Here is a 20,225-nt window from a genome sequence, read left to right as displayed (position 1 = left end):
GGAGCGCATGGGAATACCACATGCTGGAGACAATGATGCAAGCCTCACACAAAACATTTGTAACCTAGATTAACAGTAAAATAGTCAGTCTGGAGACATTAAACAAGAAAAAAATAGATACGAGGGCCTTGTTCTGTGTCTTGAAATGGTATTCTCAAACCAGCAAATTCTAACTGAGCAACTTCATCTTCAAAAGTACTATATCCCTGCCCGGCCGGCGTGGCTCAGTGGTTCAGCATCAACCCATGAACCAAGAGTTCACCGGTTCAATTCCGGATCAGGACACATGCCTGGGTCTCAGGCTTGATCCTCAGTAGGGGGAAAGCAGGAGGCAGCCAATCGATGTTTCTCTCTCATTGATGTTTCTATCCCTTTTCCTTCCTCTCTCTCTAAAAATCAATACAAACATAAAAAAAATTTTTGTAAAGTACTATATCCCACAACAATAAAGAACAGACCTAGCTCTTCTTACAGCTGCAGTGCTCATTGAGGGAGTTCTGGGCTCTCCGGTTTGCTCAGGGAGGGTTGTTCTGCAAGGGTCCAAGGGCCCCCGGGAGAGATCCTGAGAATTAGAGTCCAGCCTGGGAAGTTGGTCATTTAGGGAATGATGTTGAGAATGAAGAAATCCTGTAAGACTGTTTTTATAAGGAATGATAGCTGTACTAAAAATGAAAGAAGGGAGGATACAGGAAAATAGGGCAGTTCATGTATGGGGCCTTCTAACTATTCCAGGGCAGAAGTCATAAAACCATACATACAAGCCACTTAGCAATGCATTAAACAGTTATAGAGTCCAGGTTCCCAAAGGAATAATATCTCCCTTCCCTGAGGACAGGAAAGATCTCCATTCCTGAGCTCTTGCCTGAAAAACCAGAGGGAGGAAGGTGAGGAGAGAAGAAAATCGCACACATGGATTCAGGCACGAAGAGACCCGAGTCCTGCTCTGACTGCGGGCAGCTTCAGTTTGCAGAAACCAGGCCATCAAGGTGCAGCTTCCCCCTTTCCTCCTTTTCCTACCAGGTAAGAATAAGAAAGCCTCTTGGTGTGGATCGCTCTCATATCCCAGATTTTATCTGCAAATGCAAATGGGGCGCACGGCAGCAACCGGCACCCATGAGCTCCGTTTGGAATCATGATGAAGTTCAAAAGGTTAATCAAGTTATTAACATTTTCAAAGAAGGGAAATTTTCTTTCCCAGATGGCTTAACAGGTGACTCCTATAAATTACACAGTACATTACAGCGGGCATCCGCTAGCCCAGTTACAGTAGAGAGTCTGTCAACATTTCCATTATAGAGCCCTATTTTCAGAGTTTATAACTCAGCCATAAAACTCTGCTCCAAGCTGTGCCTTGGCTTTCTAGTCGAATTCTCAGCTCAGCAGCAAACTCTTTTTTTTTTTTCCTTCTCCTTCTCCACCTTTTCCTTCTCCATCTTCTCCATCTTTATCTAGTCTCATCCTCCTCTTCCCCCTCGTCCTCCTCCTCCTCCTTCTTTTCCCCCTGGTAAATATGTTGGGTTTTTTGTTTGTTTTTCATTTGCTCTAGATTAACTAGGTTAAAGGAGGACTTGCACATAGCAAAATCTCTTGCCGCTTTATATTTCAGCATATTGTTTTCATGCTCAAGTATTGAGATTTTTTTTCAGGAGCTATTAGAAATCAAGATGTTTCTAGTCAAGGCCTTCAAATCATACTGAAGATGTGTAAGCCACTAGCATTTAAGGGGCGGGGGACTCGGGAGAGGTCATTTGTTGTAGAAATGTTTCAGCTTGTTTCTTGATTTCCAAATGTCTGTATTTACTCCCATCCCCTAAAGGTAAAAGCAACAGCATATATCCCGTGATTTCATCAACTTGTGCAAGGGACTTTGGAGAACATAGCGTTAGCACAGCAACTTCCAGATGGTGTGGGGGGGAGGGGTCAGGATAGGGAGATGGAAGGGGTTGGGGGGGTGTATTCACAGGCCACCAGCGTAGAGAGAGAGACAACACGCAAAACACAAAGTGACCAAGAAGGTACATAAGTGATGAGCGGAGGTCCGCTGTTCCAAGTCTGGAGGTTACAGCCCAGGGAGTTTTTATGGCCTATTCAAAGCTGTGGTGCAGACTAAACAAAGTTTTCTTTACTTTCACCATGACATCCTCAAAGACCAGGCCAGAGGGTGGGGAAGGTACAGTGCACAGCCAACTCTGCTCCCAGGGGCGACGGCTGCTTTGCCGTGAAAACTCTGTGGCTGACCTTGGAGCTCCGTCCCAGGGCCCCTCTGAAACCCCCTCTCAGACAGGAAGGTAAGCCACCTGGGAATTTCTCTGCAGAGGCAGGGGAGGGGCGTTTCAGGAATGGGGTCGAAACACGCTCCCAGGGGACCAGCAGGTCACAGTGGTGCTGGGACAATTTTTCCCCTCAAGGCCCAGGCCAAGGTGGGTGTATCTGAAAACACTGCCGAGGGAGGGTGGTTTTTCTCATCCCATCGGCGCTTGTCTGGATGCCACCTCCTAAAGGTAGGCATCACCTCCCACCTGGAGGGGAGATGGCCCAGGAGGAAAGGGCAACAAATCTCTCTACCCAGGAGAGACCCACTGGCCTCCTCCTGTGTCAACACAGGAGGCTGCAGCTGCTGGACTGTCCCGGGAGCAGCGTCTTGGCTTGAGAAATGTTCCAGTGGAAGGTGTGAAGATTTATCTACTGAGCTCACCCCGGGCACATCTGTTGAAGAAGAACCTCATTCACTTACCCCAATATCCTAGCTGGCTGCCTTCTCATAGGCTTTTCTTTCTTTCCATTTATTTATGTTTATTTTGGGGGGTTTGTTGTTGTTAACACACTGCTCATTAGCAAAGGTCTTTGGCTTGGAGTAAAACTGTGCCCCTGGAGAGCTCATCTTTTCCTCCTCTCCAGTCCTGTACTCGTATCAAAAATATGTGAAGCTGTGAGATACACCCACCATCCTTTCCATCGCAATAGAAAGAGGATTTGCAATTCAATGAAAGGAAAGAACTTAAAAGAACCTCAGGGAACAGCTGGCCCAGCCTCTGGCCCAGACAGGTACACAGCCCAGCAGACCAAGGACTGCTTTCAATCAGCGCACCGTCCTCCTAGGAGTGCACGCCTCTCCTCGCTGTCCGAGAACTAGATGTTTGATCATGTCACTCCTGTACAAACTAGCCAAGAGCTTCAGATGCCAGGGGCTGCATCTTGTCTGTCATTTTTCCTCTCGTGTTTTACCCCATGTCTGAGAACTGTGGATACTTCAACAAGTTTGCTGGATGATGGAATACTCTCAGTGGTCGGCAAACTGCAGCTCGAGAGCCACATGCAGCTCTTTGGTCTCTTGAGCATGGCTCTTCCTAAGCCTTAGGAGTACCCTAATTAAGTTAATAACAATGTACCTACCTATATAGTTTAAGTTTAAAAAATTTGGCTCTCAAAAGAAATTTCAATCGTTGTACTGTTGATATTTGGCTCTGTTGACTAATGAGTTTGCCGACCTCTGCTCTAGGTTGAGCCTATAATCAGCTTTACAGCCAAGATTTGCTCTTGATGTATCTAAGTATCTTGTTATAGTTTAAAATTAATGAAACTCTGAGTTCTTTAGGTGAAAGCGGTAAATTGTTCAAGGATAGTCATGAAATAATTATTCATTCTAATGCCTAAGACAAGTCATTCTTTTATTGTCGTGCTTAAGAGTGGCCATCTTCATCTTGATAACACTTCACTTTCTGCTAAAACATCCCTGATGTACTCTATTTTTTTCTCTTTTAAGTTTTAAATTCCCATTGTAACTAAAAGCACTGAAAAATAAAATGAATAAATGTGTCACAATAGATATTTATATACTGTATATGAGGCCCCTAGAACCATAAGAAATGCAAAAAATTCACTGTCAATCACTGTTAATAACTCGTTCTCAAATGGCTCCCCTTAAAAATCAAATTGCCCCCCTATGGGGTATGTGCTCCATGTTGGGAACCACTGGTCTAACCCCTACATGATAAGAAGAGAAGAAAAATGTGTGCCTCTTTGATGGTAGTGAGAAAGGAGGCACGGAAGCAGAATGGATAAAGCTTCCCAGGGCTTTTGATTGATCAGTAGGTGTAGCTCTACATTTCTGCTACATGGGACAGCTAGAAAACTGTTCATAGAGTAGACTACAAACCATAAATACATCTTTCAAAACTCAAACCATGTGAATACTAACTCAACTTAAACCCTAAAGTATTGATAGTCCCTCCATTATCATCTAGTGTGAGGAGAGGGACGACAGAGGGAAATTCATAATGCAAAGAGGCGGCAGTCTTAACCAATTATAGTTAAAATTATCTTATCTTTGCAAATTTTACAAAAATTATAACCATATAAACAATTTTATTGGGCCCTTCCCCAAGATTTGAAAAAAATTGTGTACAAACAAGAAAGGGTTTGAAACGTGTTTTCTTCCCTTTCAGGTAAATCTACCACTGGTAGTCACCAAACCAATCTTCAAGGCCCGGCAGAATGAAAGTTATGCCCAATAAAAACAAAGCAGGATTCCCTAGCAAAATAATCTTTAATGGGATTAAATGTAATCCAATATTTTAATAGGATTAAACTTTATTAATGAAGAAACTAAATTCAATAGACTCTAGAGTCCTTGATTGTAGCCCATTTGTTGTGTCTTTTTCATCAGCAGATATGGTAAGTGATTAACACAAGTTGTGTGAATAGATGAATGAATACGTGAATGAATGAATGATATTTTAAAAAGCATTTGCAAATATATCCTTGATAAGTAAAATAAATTGTGAAGTAGGAAGGACAGTGAGCCATATTCATGGTCCCAGAAATTGCAATGTCTGCCCAACACCTGTCAAAGAAGTTGTAATTCAAATGATGATATTTTCACAGATTGTTGTCTGACAGTGAACAACAGTCTCTATCCAAATAAAAATGTTTTTAAACACTCTTGGATGTGAATCCAATGTGGAAATGGATTTGAAATAAACATTAAACATTTTGCCATCTGTTGCCCTGTTGAGTCACTGAAGAATACTCTTCCCAAATGTTCATATTTTCAGATTAATTGGTCCATGGCTGCCAGGCATAAAGAAGAAAGAAAGTCTGAAACTCAGTGATTCCACTAAGTTGTAAAAGATACACTACAAAGACACTGCTATTTGGAGATGAAGTTGTCGGTTAACACTGGAGGCAAACCAGGGGAAACATCCCTAGGTTGTTGGAACATTTTATCCATTATTATTAATCATAATGAGCACATTCCAATAATTTTGATTAATTTATTTTTTATCTCTAAACACCTACCAAAATATATTTACTTCATATTGGTTATTTTTACAGGACATTGTTTTTCATGAACATCAGAAATTTTAGTAAGAATTTGGAGTGAGGGAAGGAAAAGATCAAGGGGACAGAATGAGAGACAGCTAGACTAAATGATGGATGAGTGAGATTTCCAACAGAGCAGTAAACAGGGGGGAAAAAATTTTAAGTAATCAAAGAAACCTAGAACTTTTTCTCACATTTCTGTTTTGCTTTTTCTCTGAGGAGTGCAGCACAAGCCAAACAAGTTAACTCCAAATTATTCAAGGCTGAAAGAAACGATACACAGCTGGCCTCCCTCCAGCCTAGCATCTCCTCTGGCTGCTCCAGAGTTACTGTCCAGCATTAACTCCCTCATGTTTAAAGGCAGCCTGAGTCCTCAGGTCCAAATCAAAATTTCAGGGCCACCTTCATGCCACGTTTATTCCCTGAATGTCATTTCGGGTGATGGGAAATAGAGGAAGACACTAGGGAATAATTGCAAAAATGTCTCTTTAGGGCAGCGGTTCTCAACCGGTGGGTCGCGACCCCTTTGGGGGTCGAACGACCCTTTCACAGGGGTCGCCTAAATACAACCTGCATATCAGATATTTACATTACGATCCATAACAGTAGCAACATTACAGTTATGAGGTAGCAACGAAAATAATTTTATGGTTTGGGGTCACCACAACATGAGGAACTGTATTAAAGGGGCGCGGCATTAGGAAGGTTGAGAACCACTGCTTTCGGGGATGAGGGCAATTTCTTGATTAATTAAAATTTTAGCAATTCTAATCAAAATCCAACAGAATGTTTTATTAGTCAAAAAGCTAATTTAAAAAAAACATATATGAAAAAGCAAAGGATCTAGTACAGCAAACATAATGTTGAAAAAGTAAAATAAAGTTGGACGCCTCATAGAAACTAATTTCAAGATTTACTATAAAGGTACAGTAGCCAAGCTTTGTGATATTGGTAAAAGATAAACACATAGATCAATAGAATATAATAGAGTGCAGAGATATACTCACACATATATGGCCAATTATTTTTTACAAGGTGTCAAGGCATTTAAGTGGATACACAACAGTCTTCTGAACAAAAGTGCTAGTACAACTAGGTATCCAAATGAAAAAAATAAACTTTGTTCTACACCTTGCTCCATACACAAAAATTAAATTTAAAAAAAAATCATAGACTTAAGTGTAAAACTATAACACTTCTAAAGATAGCATTACGATCAATTCAAAATTAATTGCATATACTAGTAAATCATTTTGTGAATCATGATTTTAATGATATCTATTCAAATTGAATCAGGGCAGAATTCAGTGTAATATTTGAGTTATTGAAATTTATTTTTTGTGATGAGTTTTCAGATAAATAGAATACATTTCCCTAGAGTGTTTACCACAAATAAAACTTGTTACTTATTGACTACATTTTAATATCTAAGGTATTAGATATTATAACTCTCAGTTTACTCCATATCAAAATGCTAAAAATTCAATGTAAGACCTAAAGACATGGCTTATTTTAACAGTGAATGGGAGTGAGTTATGTACATGGAATTTCTAGTCAGAATCTCTCTACTGGAGGACACCTCAGGCTGGGAGCCAATGGCCCTGGGTTCTATTCTCATCTATGCCAATACTTCACATTTTCCTACTTCTCATCACCATGTTTGAAATAATTAAATTACCCATCAAGTTCAATAGGATCTTGCTGTGAGTGTGAACTCACCAAGGCTTCGAGAGTCTCCAAAAGATAAGCAGTCTATACAGGGCTGGCTTTGGTGACATGCCATCTATGCAGTGACACAGGTCCCTGGCTCAGAAGGGCCTGCCCAGGGTGCTGTCCCTGTTTTGATTTTTAATTTTGAGCAGGGTCCCCACAAATCATGTAACTGGTCCTAACTTTATAAATACCAAACAGAGGTGAGGGTTGTGAGTTACTCTGAGTGACTCGGGTCATGCATTTGACTAAAAACTAACCAAATTTATCTTGAAACACTTTAGTTAAGACTTCAGCTGGAAAACTGGCAAGTGGGGCTCATACAATGTCTAGCAACTTCTGGTAAGATAGACACGTTGCAAGAACAATTCATTTGTCTGAGGGTTTGGAACTTCTACTTCCTATTCCAGGTAAAATAGGGGAAAGAGAAAATTAGAATGATTTTTCTCTCCTGGGATCAACTGCCTCTTTAAATATGTGAAAGCTCATATTTAAACTTGGTTTTGCCTAGATTTCTTTTTTTAACCTTTGGGCAGTTCCTCCTCCTAAAACGTTTTATGTATTCATTCATTTATTCATTCATTCAATAAGTATCTGATAAGTAGTTACTGTGGGCCAGGCATGGCGCTTAACACTAGATAGAAAATAGAAAAACAAAATAAGAAAACAGTCTTCTTCCTCATGAAACCTAAAGTCACCAAATTAGTCACTCCTAATCTTTCCATTTAGATAGTCTTTAGAATTTTTTAACATTTTCTCTCAGGGCATTGATTTTTTTTTTTTTTTTAATCTTTGAATGTGCAGGGCCAACATGCTACCTGGCAGCTTTTTCAATAGCAAACTAATATAAGCAAATTATACCTTTTAAAATGTGTCATTTTACTGTTTAATAATGAGAAAGAGTTGGCTAAAAAAAAAAAGTAGTGCCTGGGTAGAGTGAAAGGTTTTTGGTAAGCTCTGCCCCTAATCTAAACCATGTCACCATTCTGCCCTGCGCATTAAATGGCATGTGCTATCCTGGTCAGTCCGGGACCTGGCTGCCAGGCAGCCCTGCAGCCGGCGGGGCAGTGTCTTTGTAAGTGGGCTAAAAAGCATTTGGCTTGAATCTCAAATGTTGAGTCTTTCTGCAAGATGGCAAATACATAACCCAAGTGCTTTGGAGCGGAGCTGATTTTAATAGCATTAGAGCAAGTGAACCTTCTCTTAATTGTGGCCCAAACGAAAACCAGTTGGTCCCCCGCAGTTTTTCTTCCTTCTCTGTGGTGTAACGAGGGCTCTTTGGTTCTGGAAAAGGGTCTCTCTGGCGCATTAGCCATAACACAAAGCAGCCGAGTGAGGCCTCTCCCTATTTCTATATCAGCTCCTCGGTGGAGGAAGTGACAACTGGTTGGAATTAAGCTGAACCTCGAAACATCCCGGGGTTCATTTTTATTGAGGTTACAAAATCAACAAGTGCCATTTTCTGGGCTTGGCAAAGGGAGCAACGTAAAGGTATCAAGTAGCACTCATATACTTGGGCATGAATGAAGGGTCATATCCCCAGACAGCTCTGCAGGGGTGAATTCTGTTCCTGCAAAGCATGTGGAGGCCTGTATTCTTCCCCTCAGTGAAAATGTGTTATTTTATGTGCTCAGACGATCACCTCCCTTGCTTTTTTAGGGAACATCTATTTCTGGTGTAGCTGCCAATTTACTACCCCACAATCCCACCCCATAGTTGGACATATGACTGGTATGATTCCATGAAAATCTTTCCCCAGGTTTGTCACAAGATCTGGAGGGAAGGAGTTTTCTACCCTCTCGCCACTGGACTGTAAGAATCTAAGATCTTGTGTTTCTGGATGTGCGTGGAGTCAGTCAGCTGGAGAGAACAAGGGGAGAAGCAGAAACGAGAGATGATGAGGGAGCGAGCCCTGATGGGCCTGTTCTCGGATGGAATCAGGCAGAGGCCAGCCCCTCCTCTGCTTGCTCCATCATGTCAGGGCATCAGCAAGAGCAGCTCTCTTTCATGTTTTGCTTTGTTAAGTTCAAATTGGGCTTCTGACACGTTCAAAGAAAAGAGCTCTAACCAACTCACTTCCTACTCTGAAGGTTGCTGTGCATCTACTACAACCACGGGAACATCAAGCAAACCCAAAACATATCTAGGAGGATGAAAGGGAGCCAGGTTATCAGGCTCAAGGAAGCCTGCCCCCAGCCAGTTAATTTTGTCATGGCTTGTTAGAGTCACAGTACCAAGTTTATGGGAGCGATTTACTAGCTCCTAATGCTCTTTTCTGTGCAGAGTGGATATGCCGGTCACCGTCTATATGCCGGCAGTTGGGCAGGAGAGTATGAGGGATGGGGAGAGAGGAGGACAGGCACAACCAAGAGGCCTGCTCAAAGCCAGAACGTTATCATCCAACTAACAAAATGAAAGGGTGCCAGGTCCATGAGCTTTCGTTTACATCGCCATTTAGTTCCCTTCTCCAGCAACTGGCTCTGTGGATTAAGACTTTGCTTTTGCACATCATTAACATCTACCCAAAGGTAGAGACCGGATTAAATGAATGTCATTCTAGCTCAAAAAGCGTTCCAAAGTCACCTGGACAACCTAACATTCCCCACACACGCCTGCTTTGTCACGTTCTCATTACTTCATTGAGGCTCCTCCTTCAGTGGCAATCTCCTTAGCATGTCCTCACGTCCTCAGCAGGTTTCAGTATCACTGAACCTTCAACCACTTCTTTCTTAAAACCTCTTCATAGCCTTTTACCTTCTTAATATATGACACTTTCCATATTGAATCACACTTATTTATTAGTCTGTCACCCCCTTTAGAGAAGGGCAAGGACTATGTCTAGAGTATTAGTGACTTGTCCAAAGACTTAGGGAAACTTGACCCACGTCTTCCACTCCCTATTCCAGTGATCTGTGTTCTGTCTCTTCCTTCATCAGCCTCTACAACTCTAAAGGCATTCCTGACCCCCGCTGAGGTAGGAGTTATAAATCCCGCTCTGACACTGTGATGTAAGAAATCCAGGCTTTCCCTCTGAGTTGCTGGTTGCCTTCATGTCACCCCTCTAGCTCTTTCATATGCAGCCTCAGTTTTCTCATGTCCAAAATGAAGAGGACTTCTAAGGTCCTTCCTCTCGACCATTTCATGGGGCTGAGTCTCTGAGAATTTGGTAAAGGAGCCATGACTGATTTAAGTTCGAGACTTCTGCCTAGCCACCTTTTCTAGACTTCTTCCAACCTATGTTTTGCAACAGGGCCTGAAGCGTTGCCATCACAGGAACCTGAATCTCTTGACCTAGCCACATGCATGCTCCGTTCTTTTTGCCATGATTCTTTCTTGACCTTAGACTATCCTTTCTTTTTAGAGGCCAAAGGAGCAGTCATGTAACTGAAAGCAGCTCAACTCAATGAAAAATTGCAATAGTAATTTAAGACAGCCTCCCAAAAAACTAAATTCACCAAGCACAGTGTATAAACCTAACACAGACATGGCCCACCTGCTTTTTTATTTCCTTTGCCTCCTCACACACCAATTGTTTAGTTAAAGCTTTATTATTTCATGACTCAGCATATTTCCAACAAAGCCAAAAAAGACCCACTCCAATTACTGAAATTGTTTTCCCTTCTTGTTTTATTTTCATCACATTTTAATGCCTTGTAGGCTGTTATAAAGGGTAGAAAGTGAGTCTTTTTTTCTCATGGGATCATAAGACAATTAATTTTATAAAACACTCAGAAAGTTATACCTTGAGTGAGGTAGAGTAACTAATATCCATCACTTAAAATTACTTGCAACGCTTGCAATATAAAATCAATGTGTTAAGTCAAAATGCTTATATTCAACCTTAAAAGGCAAAACAAGGAGGCACAACCGACATGCATCTATTTGCCATCTTCCTCCAGAATGAGATGGAGTTAACTGGCTTCAATTCTGCAAATCGTTTTATAGCTATTTTATATGAAAAAAAATAGTGGCGCACTTTCTGGAAATAAAGAAAATAAACATGTACCTGCTATCGGGGCAGAGAGTGAGAACAGAGCTAAGTACGGCCATCGTGAAAGTTCAAACAGCTGACAAATAAAAACTCCCCAGGACTGACTAGTGGAAGGTGACCTATAAATATGGCATGCAGCCGAAGAAGAAAAGTTAAGTAAAACTGCTCAGTTTGTTTTACTTTTCTGGTGAAATGACCATTTGTTTCCAGCTAGTCCCAAAGCTCATGTCTTTAGCAGCCATTACTCCACTGTCCTGGCATGCTGCTGCGGGCTTTGCTTATTTCCTAATTATCAAAAAGAGTTGCTGGAATTCGTTAAGAAATTATAAGTAATATCTCAAGTACCGTCAAAATCCAACTTAAATCTTTCATCAGTGGTGGACTCCCTTGGTTTGCTCAGAAACAAACTAGAATTTGACAACACTGGAACCGCCTGAGCCAAAGACGAGGCAGCAAGCTATTTTCTATTCATTGTTGTTCCCGTGACTTATTTGTAAAGTCCTTCAAAGGACCATAGAAGAACAAATCAAGCCATTTAAAAATAATAAACTATCATCTACAAGTTATGCACAACTATTTAATTAATCCATATGGTGAAAATATAAGCCACTTTTTAAAAAATGTAAGCCACTTAGATGTAGAAAAATCACACCCTCTATTTTGAATTGTTATGGAAAGTAAAATGTGTAAAAACTAAGTTAAAAATTGCATTTAAGATTCAAAGATGGTAATTCATCTTTTTCACTATTAATTTAACTATTTGCTAATCCAAATTAAATACTATGGCAGCAAGTACTGCTACAACAACCATTTCACTCTGGTAAAAAATAGTTCTCAATACTGGCTAAAGCCCAGCAAAATTGTGTCAAGTTCCAGCAGGATTTTAGCTCAAGCAATCTCTAATGTTGGTCACAATGGACTTTGACATCATTGTGTCCCCTTGTACTTCCTTGAAAATTAATTTCTTTCAGGCAACATAAGAATTACCTTTCTTATATAATTTTTTCTATCCTCTACTGAGTCTTGATATGCCTCAGGCGCAAGCACTTTGCATACATTTTCTTATTCCATTATCACAACAACCATTTGAGCAGAAACTATTTTATCCCTGAGTATACTGAGATATATGCAGAAGGAACTGAGACACGGGAAAATTAAACTTTGGCCTCAGTCACAGAGCCAGTAAATGATGGAGTCCACGTTTGATCTCAGACAGTCTGACGCAAAGCCCACACTTGTCGCACATTTGTTGCCCAGCTCCCCCACCACCAGCATGCACTGTTTTTCTCCATCCTAGCAACTCGGAGCAGTTATGATTTTAACATTAACTAAGATTATAACCCACAGTTTATATCCATGATCAGCTTTCTTCCCTATACCAAAATCAGCTTCATCAATACACAACTGAGAAGCCTCCCAAACACTTGAAAAAAATATAAATATGCACACACACATATATACATACCTTATCTCTCTATCTATGGGGGGAGAGATAGAGGAAGACAGAGGAAAAAGAGAGAAACATTAGAAGTCTGGACCTGTTGTAAAAAGACAGACAGATGCAAGCTTCTGCATTTATGTCAGGCACTTGCTGGACCTTATGTCCACAGCACCCAACACAGTGCCTAGAACATAGTCAATCCTTATTGAGCATTTGTGGAATGACTCGGGGAGGAGTGAATGAGTGGTGAGTAAATGACACTAATAGGTAGGCAGACATGGTTTCGTATCTACAAAATAGACGCAGTGATCCTCACTGATGCTAAGGTCAACGTGAGTGAGTAGATGTGGCCACCAACAGCTGTGGTGCAGTACAGCCGGCACTTACAAAAGCCTCTGTCGCAGGCAGGGAGGTATTAGTCCTGACCTGCTTTTTTCCCAATGCTGTGGGCACCTGGATGGGGAGCTCAGAAAAGGATGTGAGTGATGATTAGAGAATCAAGAAGTCCTGCCGTAGGAACAGAAGATTCAGGGAAACCTAAGGTTTTCAAACCCTGCAAGGCTGTTTGGGGAAAAGGATTAGACGGGTATGCATGATCTCAAGGCGGCTTTAAGCTGGGAAAAACTGGTTGAAACCACAGAGAGGCTGGTTTGGGTTCAAAGTTAGAAAGAACAGGCACTTCCTATCACTCTCAGTGGCTGTGTCCCCTTACTTTCTCACCACTTCCCAATCCAGAGCATCTTTCAAAGTCCAAAGCAAGTTCCAACTCCTCGGAGAAGATTCCTTCCCCAACAACACTGACCTTCAGGGGCTTCTCCCTTCAGGGAACTTCTATTCTACTTCACGATCTCCCCCCAAATGACAACATTGTCTTGGCTTCTTCCCCTTGTTCATTCAGTGCTCTGCTAAGTGATAGGAATGCAAAGAAGATTAAGACTAGGGTATTGTCCTCAAGGTACTTACATTATTGAGACGAGACAGAGAAGTAAAATGAAGATGCGCATATACTTAGTGCAAAAGAACTAAGCACTGAGCATCGCTGGTTCATGGAGGACAGACATCCAAATAAATCAAGAATCAGAGAAAATGTCCCAGGAAGATGAGGTTTCCTTATTTTTCCCTGAACTGTGTCTGCAGAAAGTTTGAAAACTAACCAGGTGAAGAAGCAGGAAAGGATGCGCCAAGTACAGGGAATGGCTAAGGACTCAAGGGACTGTGTTCTTCTAGGTGGCTAGAGGATACAAATGCCAGTAAGGAATGTCCTACAGCAAGGATTATATTTCCTTAATATTTACATTCCCCCGTTGCATACTTCTCAACATTATTGGATTGTCACTAAATAATTGCTTATTTGACTAGAATAAATGTCATAAACAAGAAGGGACCCTACTGTTCTCTGATCCCCCTACTCAGAGTAACAAGAACAGGGCTTGAGGACCCCCACTTATAAAACTCTGGACAGTTTGTGTAACATAATGGTAAGAGCATAAGCTCTGGAGTCAGACCCACTTGGGTGTGAAGACTCGCCCTGTGACCACAGAAATAACACTTCTCTTGTGAGCCTCAATTTTCTCATCCTAAGATCTAATAGTACCCACCTGAAAGGCCTGCTGCATAGTTTAAATGAGATTTTTAGAAAAGTAAAGCCCGAGAAAACTGCTTGTTAATATTAAGTGATCCATAAATCATAGATCTGATGAAGAGTCAGAAGTAAGTCTCTTAATTGAAAATTCAGAAGTTGGAGAAGGATTATATTGGCACTGTCATGGGCCCAACGGATAACTATCTCCCACCTAATAAAGAAAAGGGGGCAAAGAGATGACTGAACCTTATTAGCACATGCGGCTCAAATTCGAGTTGCCTGACTCAGGTACCAGTGCAAATCTGTCACTCCCCACAACCAGTATTTGTTGCTGACCTTGCCCCGCTTTGTTGGGCATCTTTACCATAAATGGTACTGAGTAACCAAAGCTGTCCAAAGGAGCAGCCATAACCATTCATCCCATTATCAAACAAGTAAGAAAGTCTTCTTAACCAAAACTGGCCATTTTCTTAAAATTATCGAAGCACAATGTCAGGAGAATCTAAATCTAACTGAACATGCCCGTAGGGCAACAGTATTTAAGCGTGGGAAATGACTAATAATAAAAGGGAAAGCCCACCAACAATGTTCACACGATGCTAACTGATGTTGATCAGTCAGGTACCAGTGCTTTTGCTTGAGCCGGAAACATTTGTCCCAAAACCTGCAGCTGGCATGCATATGCTTCAATCTATGAAGCCATCAAATTTGTGTATGTCGTAGATTAGCCAACTATAGTAAGCATTGGGAGGATCGCCTCATGACCAATCCCCAAACAAAAGCCTCTCCTTTAAGTACTTCTTTTCATAAGAAGCCTAAATTTAACAAAGTTAAAAATAGAGGTTGTCACTATGATATGCAACTCATACATTCCAGTGTCATCCCTGCTCAAACTTGGATTTCAAATAAAACCATTACCTGTCATACCTGTTTATGGTATTTATCCATCTTGCTACACTCCAGATAAATTAAACAGACTTTCATTCTCTACTTCAGTCTTTGTCTGGGTTATACTCTATTCACTAAACCCAATTGCTTTTCTCATCTACCAAGCCATTAACTTTCTTTTGCCTAACCCAGACCAACTCACCTACATCATGGAAGTTTCTCACATTGAACCCATCCCATCACCCACCAGAACAATCCCAGCCCAGCCATTCCTCCTCCACGCTCTGGGAGTTGAGTCATCTGGTTACATTTCGAGTAGATAATATGTGTCTGTCTCCTCTAATGGCTTGTAAGGCCTTAGAGTCGAGCTCATGTCTAATCTTTGCTTCATACATCTGTACACTACTGAATACATCATTACTGTACATTACTCTAATCCAATGGGGACTCAATAAAAACTTGTTGACTGACTGATTTAGCATGGGGATGATTATTACGTAAGCCACTTCGGTAAATAAATTTCAAATAATGACCAGCTCACACAAGTGTTTTACTAGCTCACCTTCCCCATGGAATTGATATAAAGAATGAAAATCAGCAGTCATTTCTACTTGCCCAACATTCAATGTTAACTCACCCCCCGAGAGTAGCTATTTTCAAGCCTAATTTCAAGTCAAAATGTCTAAAATGGTTGTCATTCTTGGGAGGATTTAAGAACTAAGATTTTAAACCCAGTCACTTCCACAGGTTATTAACCCCAACCATGAGCGCATTATTTCTAGCATATTACTAATTATAAGTCTAGCAATCTATTTGAATTCATGTTTATTCGATGAAAGGGGGTCATTCTAACAAAAGCACTTCAATTGGGCATTACATTTTAATATAATTTATACTTTATTGGCATAAAATTGATTAGAAATCTTAATTTGGTTGATATTATTTCTTTAATGGTTCAATTAATTTAATATGTGAGAAGTACAGTCATGAAAATAATGATCTGCCTAATTACATTTCTAAAACAAGAAATAAGTATTTAAAATAAATGGAATGCATATCGGTTCTCTTTCCTTCCCTTTTTGTTATTCTTTCATAGAAGCCTCAGAGGAAGGGAGTGGGAAGTGGGGAATTTTACATGTACTCTCTGTCCAAGTTATTTTAGCCTCTCATGTGAGATGAGGAGAAAGGGAGACTGGTGTGGCTCAGAGTTCAAGGGCAACAACTAGCAGATGAGTACAGAGTTAATTCCGGTTTTATGGCAAACAAAAATTTTTCACCTAAAGCAATGATTTCAAATGGATAGTATCAAGATCAATTTATTTTCGTTCGTATCTGTGAATTGTATAAACATGTTTAAATAGTTAAACTATCAGTTTAGATAATAAAATGTAAATATCAATTTAAAGAAAGGTGTTTTAAGAAGTACTGAACTACTTGAGAATTATTGTAAAGTGCCACACCTCTAATTATATTTAGCCTATTTAGGAATGTTCCTGAGAAAATGGATTAGGCTCTCTTCTGTCACCCTTGAAAAGATTAGCCTGCTTTTGGTGCTCGGATATCTTTTCAGCAAATATGAGTTTCAAGACACAACATTTTAGATCCCAGAAGGTCTCTTCAAGTCAGGTTCAGCTAGATTCACTTTGACAGCTGCTCTGAAGCTGCATCCTCTAAGAAGCAATAATTGTCATTTGGAGGGTTTTCTGGGTGAAAAGGCACAACAGAAAAGGAGCTAGCACATATAATCTGAACCCCAAAAGAAATGCTCAAGGTCTCAAGGGCAATGAAGTGAGTATTTGAAAGCATGTTTGACTTTGAAGCTGATATCTTTATTTTCTACCCTTTATTGAGCAAATATCAGCAAATACAACAAATTGTCTTCAAATTTGAGCCACACAGATATGTATAAACTTCACATTCAATACTTCACATTCCGAGCTCTCTGCATACATATAAAAGGAAATAATTCAACTTTGGATGAAAAAAAAAAAATAACCTGACAGAACAAAGAAAGACCATGATCTAATATCAGAATAAAGTTCACAAATGTCATTAAGTGAGATGATTGATGATGAGTGAAGGTCATGCCCAGTTTACTTTTCACAGTTGACAGATCAAAGTCATTCCTTCATTTGGGATAAAGACTGAATGTAGTTACTTTAGCCTATGAAGTCTCTCTGAGGTCTGCTGTTCTAAGGCACAGGAGTGGTCAGAGCATTCATGACCTGTCTGGAAGCCAAGGCAGAATGGGAAAGAAAATTCAAGGTATATCTCAGTTTAAGTGAAGTTTTTTTAGTCTGGGATTAAATAATGCAGGAAATGCAAGCATGATATATTATAGGACATTGTAATATCCTATGGTACAGAGATACATAGAAAGATAAATAAGACTATGTCATGGAGTGATGGGCTCATGAGAGCTGAAGCCACTAAGGTGTCACTGTGCTTGACCACCCATCTGATTCATGAGTTCTCTTCCCTGTCAGGTGGTCATCCAGTCCATGGTAATGAAGTTCCTTCATTGATAGGAACTTCTCCAGTCCTGCTGTAGCCATGGATAGCTCTATCTGAAAGCTCTTTCTCTCTGTGACTAGAAATCTAGCTTCATTCATTTGTCCTTTTGCCACCCCTTGAGACCAAACAGAACAAACTAAATCCTTCTACTACCTAACATTCCTCCACTATTTGAAGATGATTATCTCATCCTCACCATTACCACTTAAGTCTTCTCAATTTCTTCAAATATGCCTCATAAGTATTTGTCCAATCTTCTGAGCATTCTGATGAGATTCAATCTAGCTGCCACGCAGGTTGCTAAAAAAATAGACCTGAATATAGAATTACATATGTAATCATCCCAGGACAGACAATGTTGACTATCCTCTCTCTTAGTCTATATACTTAACTATTCTTCCTTCATTTCAGCCAAGATCTCATTGGCACTTTTGGCAGCTATTGTCATTTGAGGAACATTTCTCCAATATAGAATAATTGACTTTATGCTTTAGAAATTGCTTTCATTTCTACATCTCATTTAAATCTGACAATAATCTTCAATAAAGGTATTATGTTTGACATTTCCAGATAAAGAAACTGAGATTTACAGGGGTAAATTTTTGATGACCACATAAATAAGTTGCAAAGCTAGAACCAAAACCCAGGTTCTCTGATGATACATCGCATGCCTTTGTGACTATATTATTCTCTTTTAGATTATTTTAGATGATGTTTCAGTGACATAATGATAAATTCTTATCAAACACAGAACTCCAAAAACTACAGTTTAGAAGCATATCCTGGGATAGGAGAGTTATAAATCATCCCATTAATTATCCACTGCAGATTCTTCTTTTTCTTTTTTAACTAGTGGACAGTATTACAGATATCCCCAATTTCCTCCCCACTTTGCCTGCCTCTACCCAGTGCAATAATACCTCACTGTAGTTTTAACTTGCATCTCTCTGATGATTAGTGATTTTAAGTATTTTTTTCATATGTCTATTGGCCCTCTCTATGTCCTCTTGGAGACATGTCTATTCAGGTTGGATTGCTTTTCTTTGGTTGAGTTATATGAGTCTTTTATAAATTTTGGAAATTAACCCCTCATCAGATATATCATTGACAAATATATTCTCCCATACAGATAACAGTGAGTTCCCTTTTCATTTAGACGATGGTTTCTTTTGCTGTGCAGAAGATTTTTAGCTTGATGTAGTTCCCTTTGTTAATTTTTTTCTTTAGTTTCTGTTGCCCTAGGACAGTGGTCGGCAAACTCATTAGTCAACAGAGCCAAATATCAACAGTACAACGATTGAAATTTCTTTTGAGAGCCAAATTTTTAAAACTTAAACTATATCGGTAGTTACATCATTATTAACTTAATTAGGGTATTCCTAAGCTGGCCTTTGCTAAAAACGTCCTCAATCTGATTGAGGTACGTTCGCTGAGGTCGACCCCTTCCAATTCTCCCATCCACACTCGTCTTGTATACTTGTTTCGTCTATCTCCTTTCCAAAAACCGGCTTCTGCGCATGGGCCACGAAGTTTCAATCGCACTGTACGTGCGCACCCACACGTGGAATTTTTTGAAAGAGCCACACTCAAGGGGCCAAAGAGCCGCATGTGGCTCGCGAGCCGCGGTTTGCCAATCACTGCCCTAGGAGATGTATCGGTAAAATTCTGCTACATGAGATGTCTGAAATTTCACTGCCTATGTTTTCTTCTAGGATTTTTATGGTTTTGTGACTTATATTTAAGTCTTTTACCTATTTTGAGTTTATCCTTGTTTGTGTATGGTGTTAAGTTGGTGTCCTAGTTTAATTTTTTGCATGTACCTGTCCAATTTTCCCAACACCATTTATTGAAGGTACTATCTTTATTATATGCTCTTGTCTGCTTTGTGAAATATTAATCGACCATAATGTTGTGGGTCAATTTCTGGGGTTTCTGTTCTGTTCTATATGCCTATTCTTGTGTCAGTGCCAGGCAGTTTTGATTACAATGGCTTTGTAGTATAATTTGATATCCAGTATTGTGATCTCTCTAACTTTTTTCTTCTTTCTTAAGATAGCTGTGTCTATTTGGGGTCATTTTTTGTTTTATGTAAATTGTTGGGATATTTGTTCTAGATCCTGGAAATATGCCGATGGTATTTTAATGTGAATTGCATGGAATCTATGGATTGCTTTGGGTAGTAGGGACATTTTAATGATGTTAATTCTACCAATCCATGAGCATGGTATATGCTGCCACTTATTTGTATGTTCTTCTATTTTTTTTTCAATGCCCTATAGTTTTCTGAGTACAGGTCTTTTACTTCTTTGGTTTAGTTTATTCCTAGGTATCTTATGTTTTTGTTGTTGCAATGGTAAATGGAATTTTTTTTTTAGTTTCTTTTTCTGACAGTTCATTATTGGTGTACAAAAATGTCATTGATTTCTGGATGTTAATTTTGTATCTTGCTACTTTGCCAAATTCATTTATTAAATCTAGAAGTTTTTCGGCCGAGTCTTTAGGGTTTTTTATGTACAATACCATGTCATATGCAAATAATGAGTTTTACTTATTCCTTTCCAATTTGGATGCCTTTTATTTTTTTCTTCTTGTCTGATGGCTGTGGCTAAGATATCTAGTACTATGTTGAATAAGAGTGGTGAAAGTGGACATCCATGTCTTATTCCTGTTCTTAAGGGAAAGGCTTTTAGATTCTGCCCATTGAATATGATGATGGCTGTATGTATATTATATATGGCCTTTATTATTTTGAGATATGATCCTTCTATTCCCACTTT

General features: G+C 39.8%; 1 long non-coding RNA gene across 1 annotated transcript in view; it reads right to left on the bottom strand.

Moving 5' to 3' along the window:
* LOC106728321 overlaps positions 1–20,225 on the bottom strand; it is a 247,245-nt gene that overhangs the window by 216,636 nt on the left and 10,384 nt on the right. Inside the window, exon 2 of the long non-coding RNA XR_001364619.1 lies at positions 13,267–13,369. This is a non-coding gene — a long non-coding RNA (uncharacterized LOC106728321). The remainder of the gene's footprint in view (positions 1–13,266; positions 13,370–20,225) is intronic.

This window comes from Myotis brandtii, unplaced genomic scaffold, assembly GCF_000412655.1.
Source record: "Myotis brandtii unplaced genomic scaffold, ASM41265v1 scaffold59, whole genome shotgun sequence".
NCBI lineage: Eukaryota > Metazoa > Chordata > Mammalia > Chiroptera > Vespertilionidae > Myotis > Myotis brandtii.
This window is presented reverse-complemented; position numbering and strand designations above follow the sequence as displayed.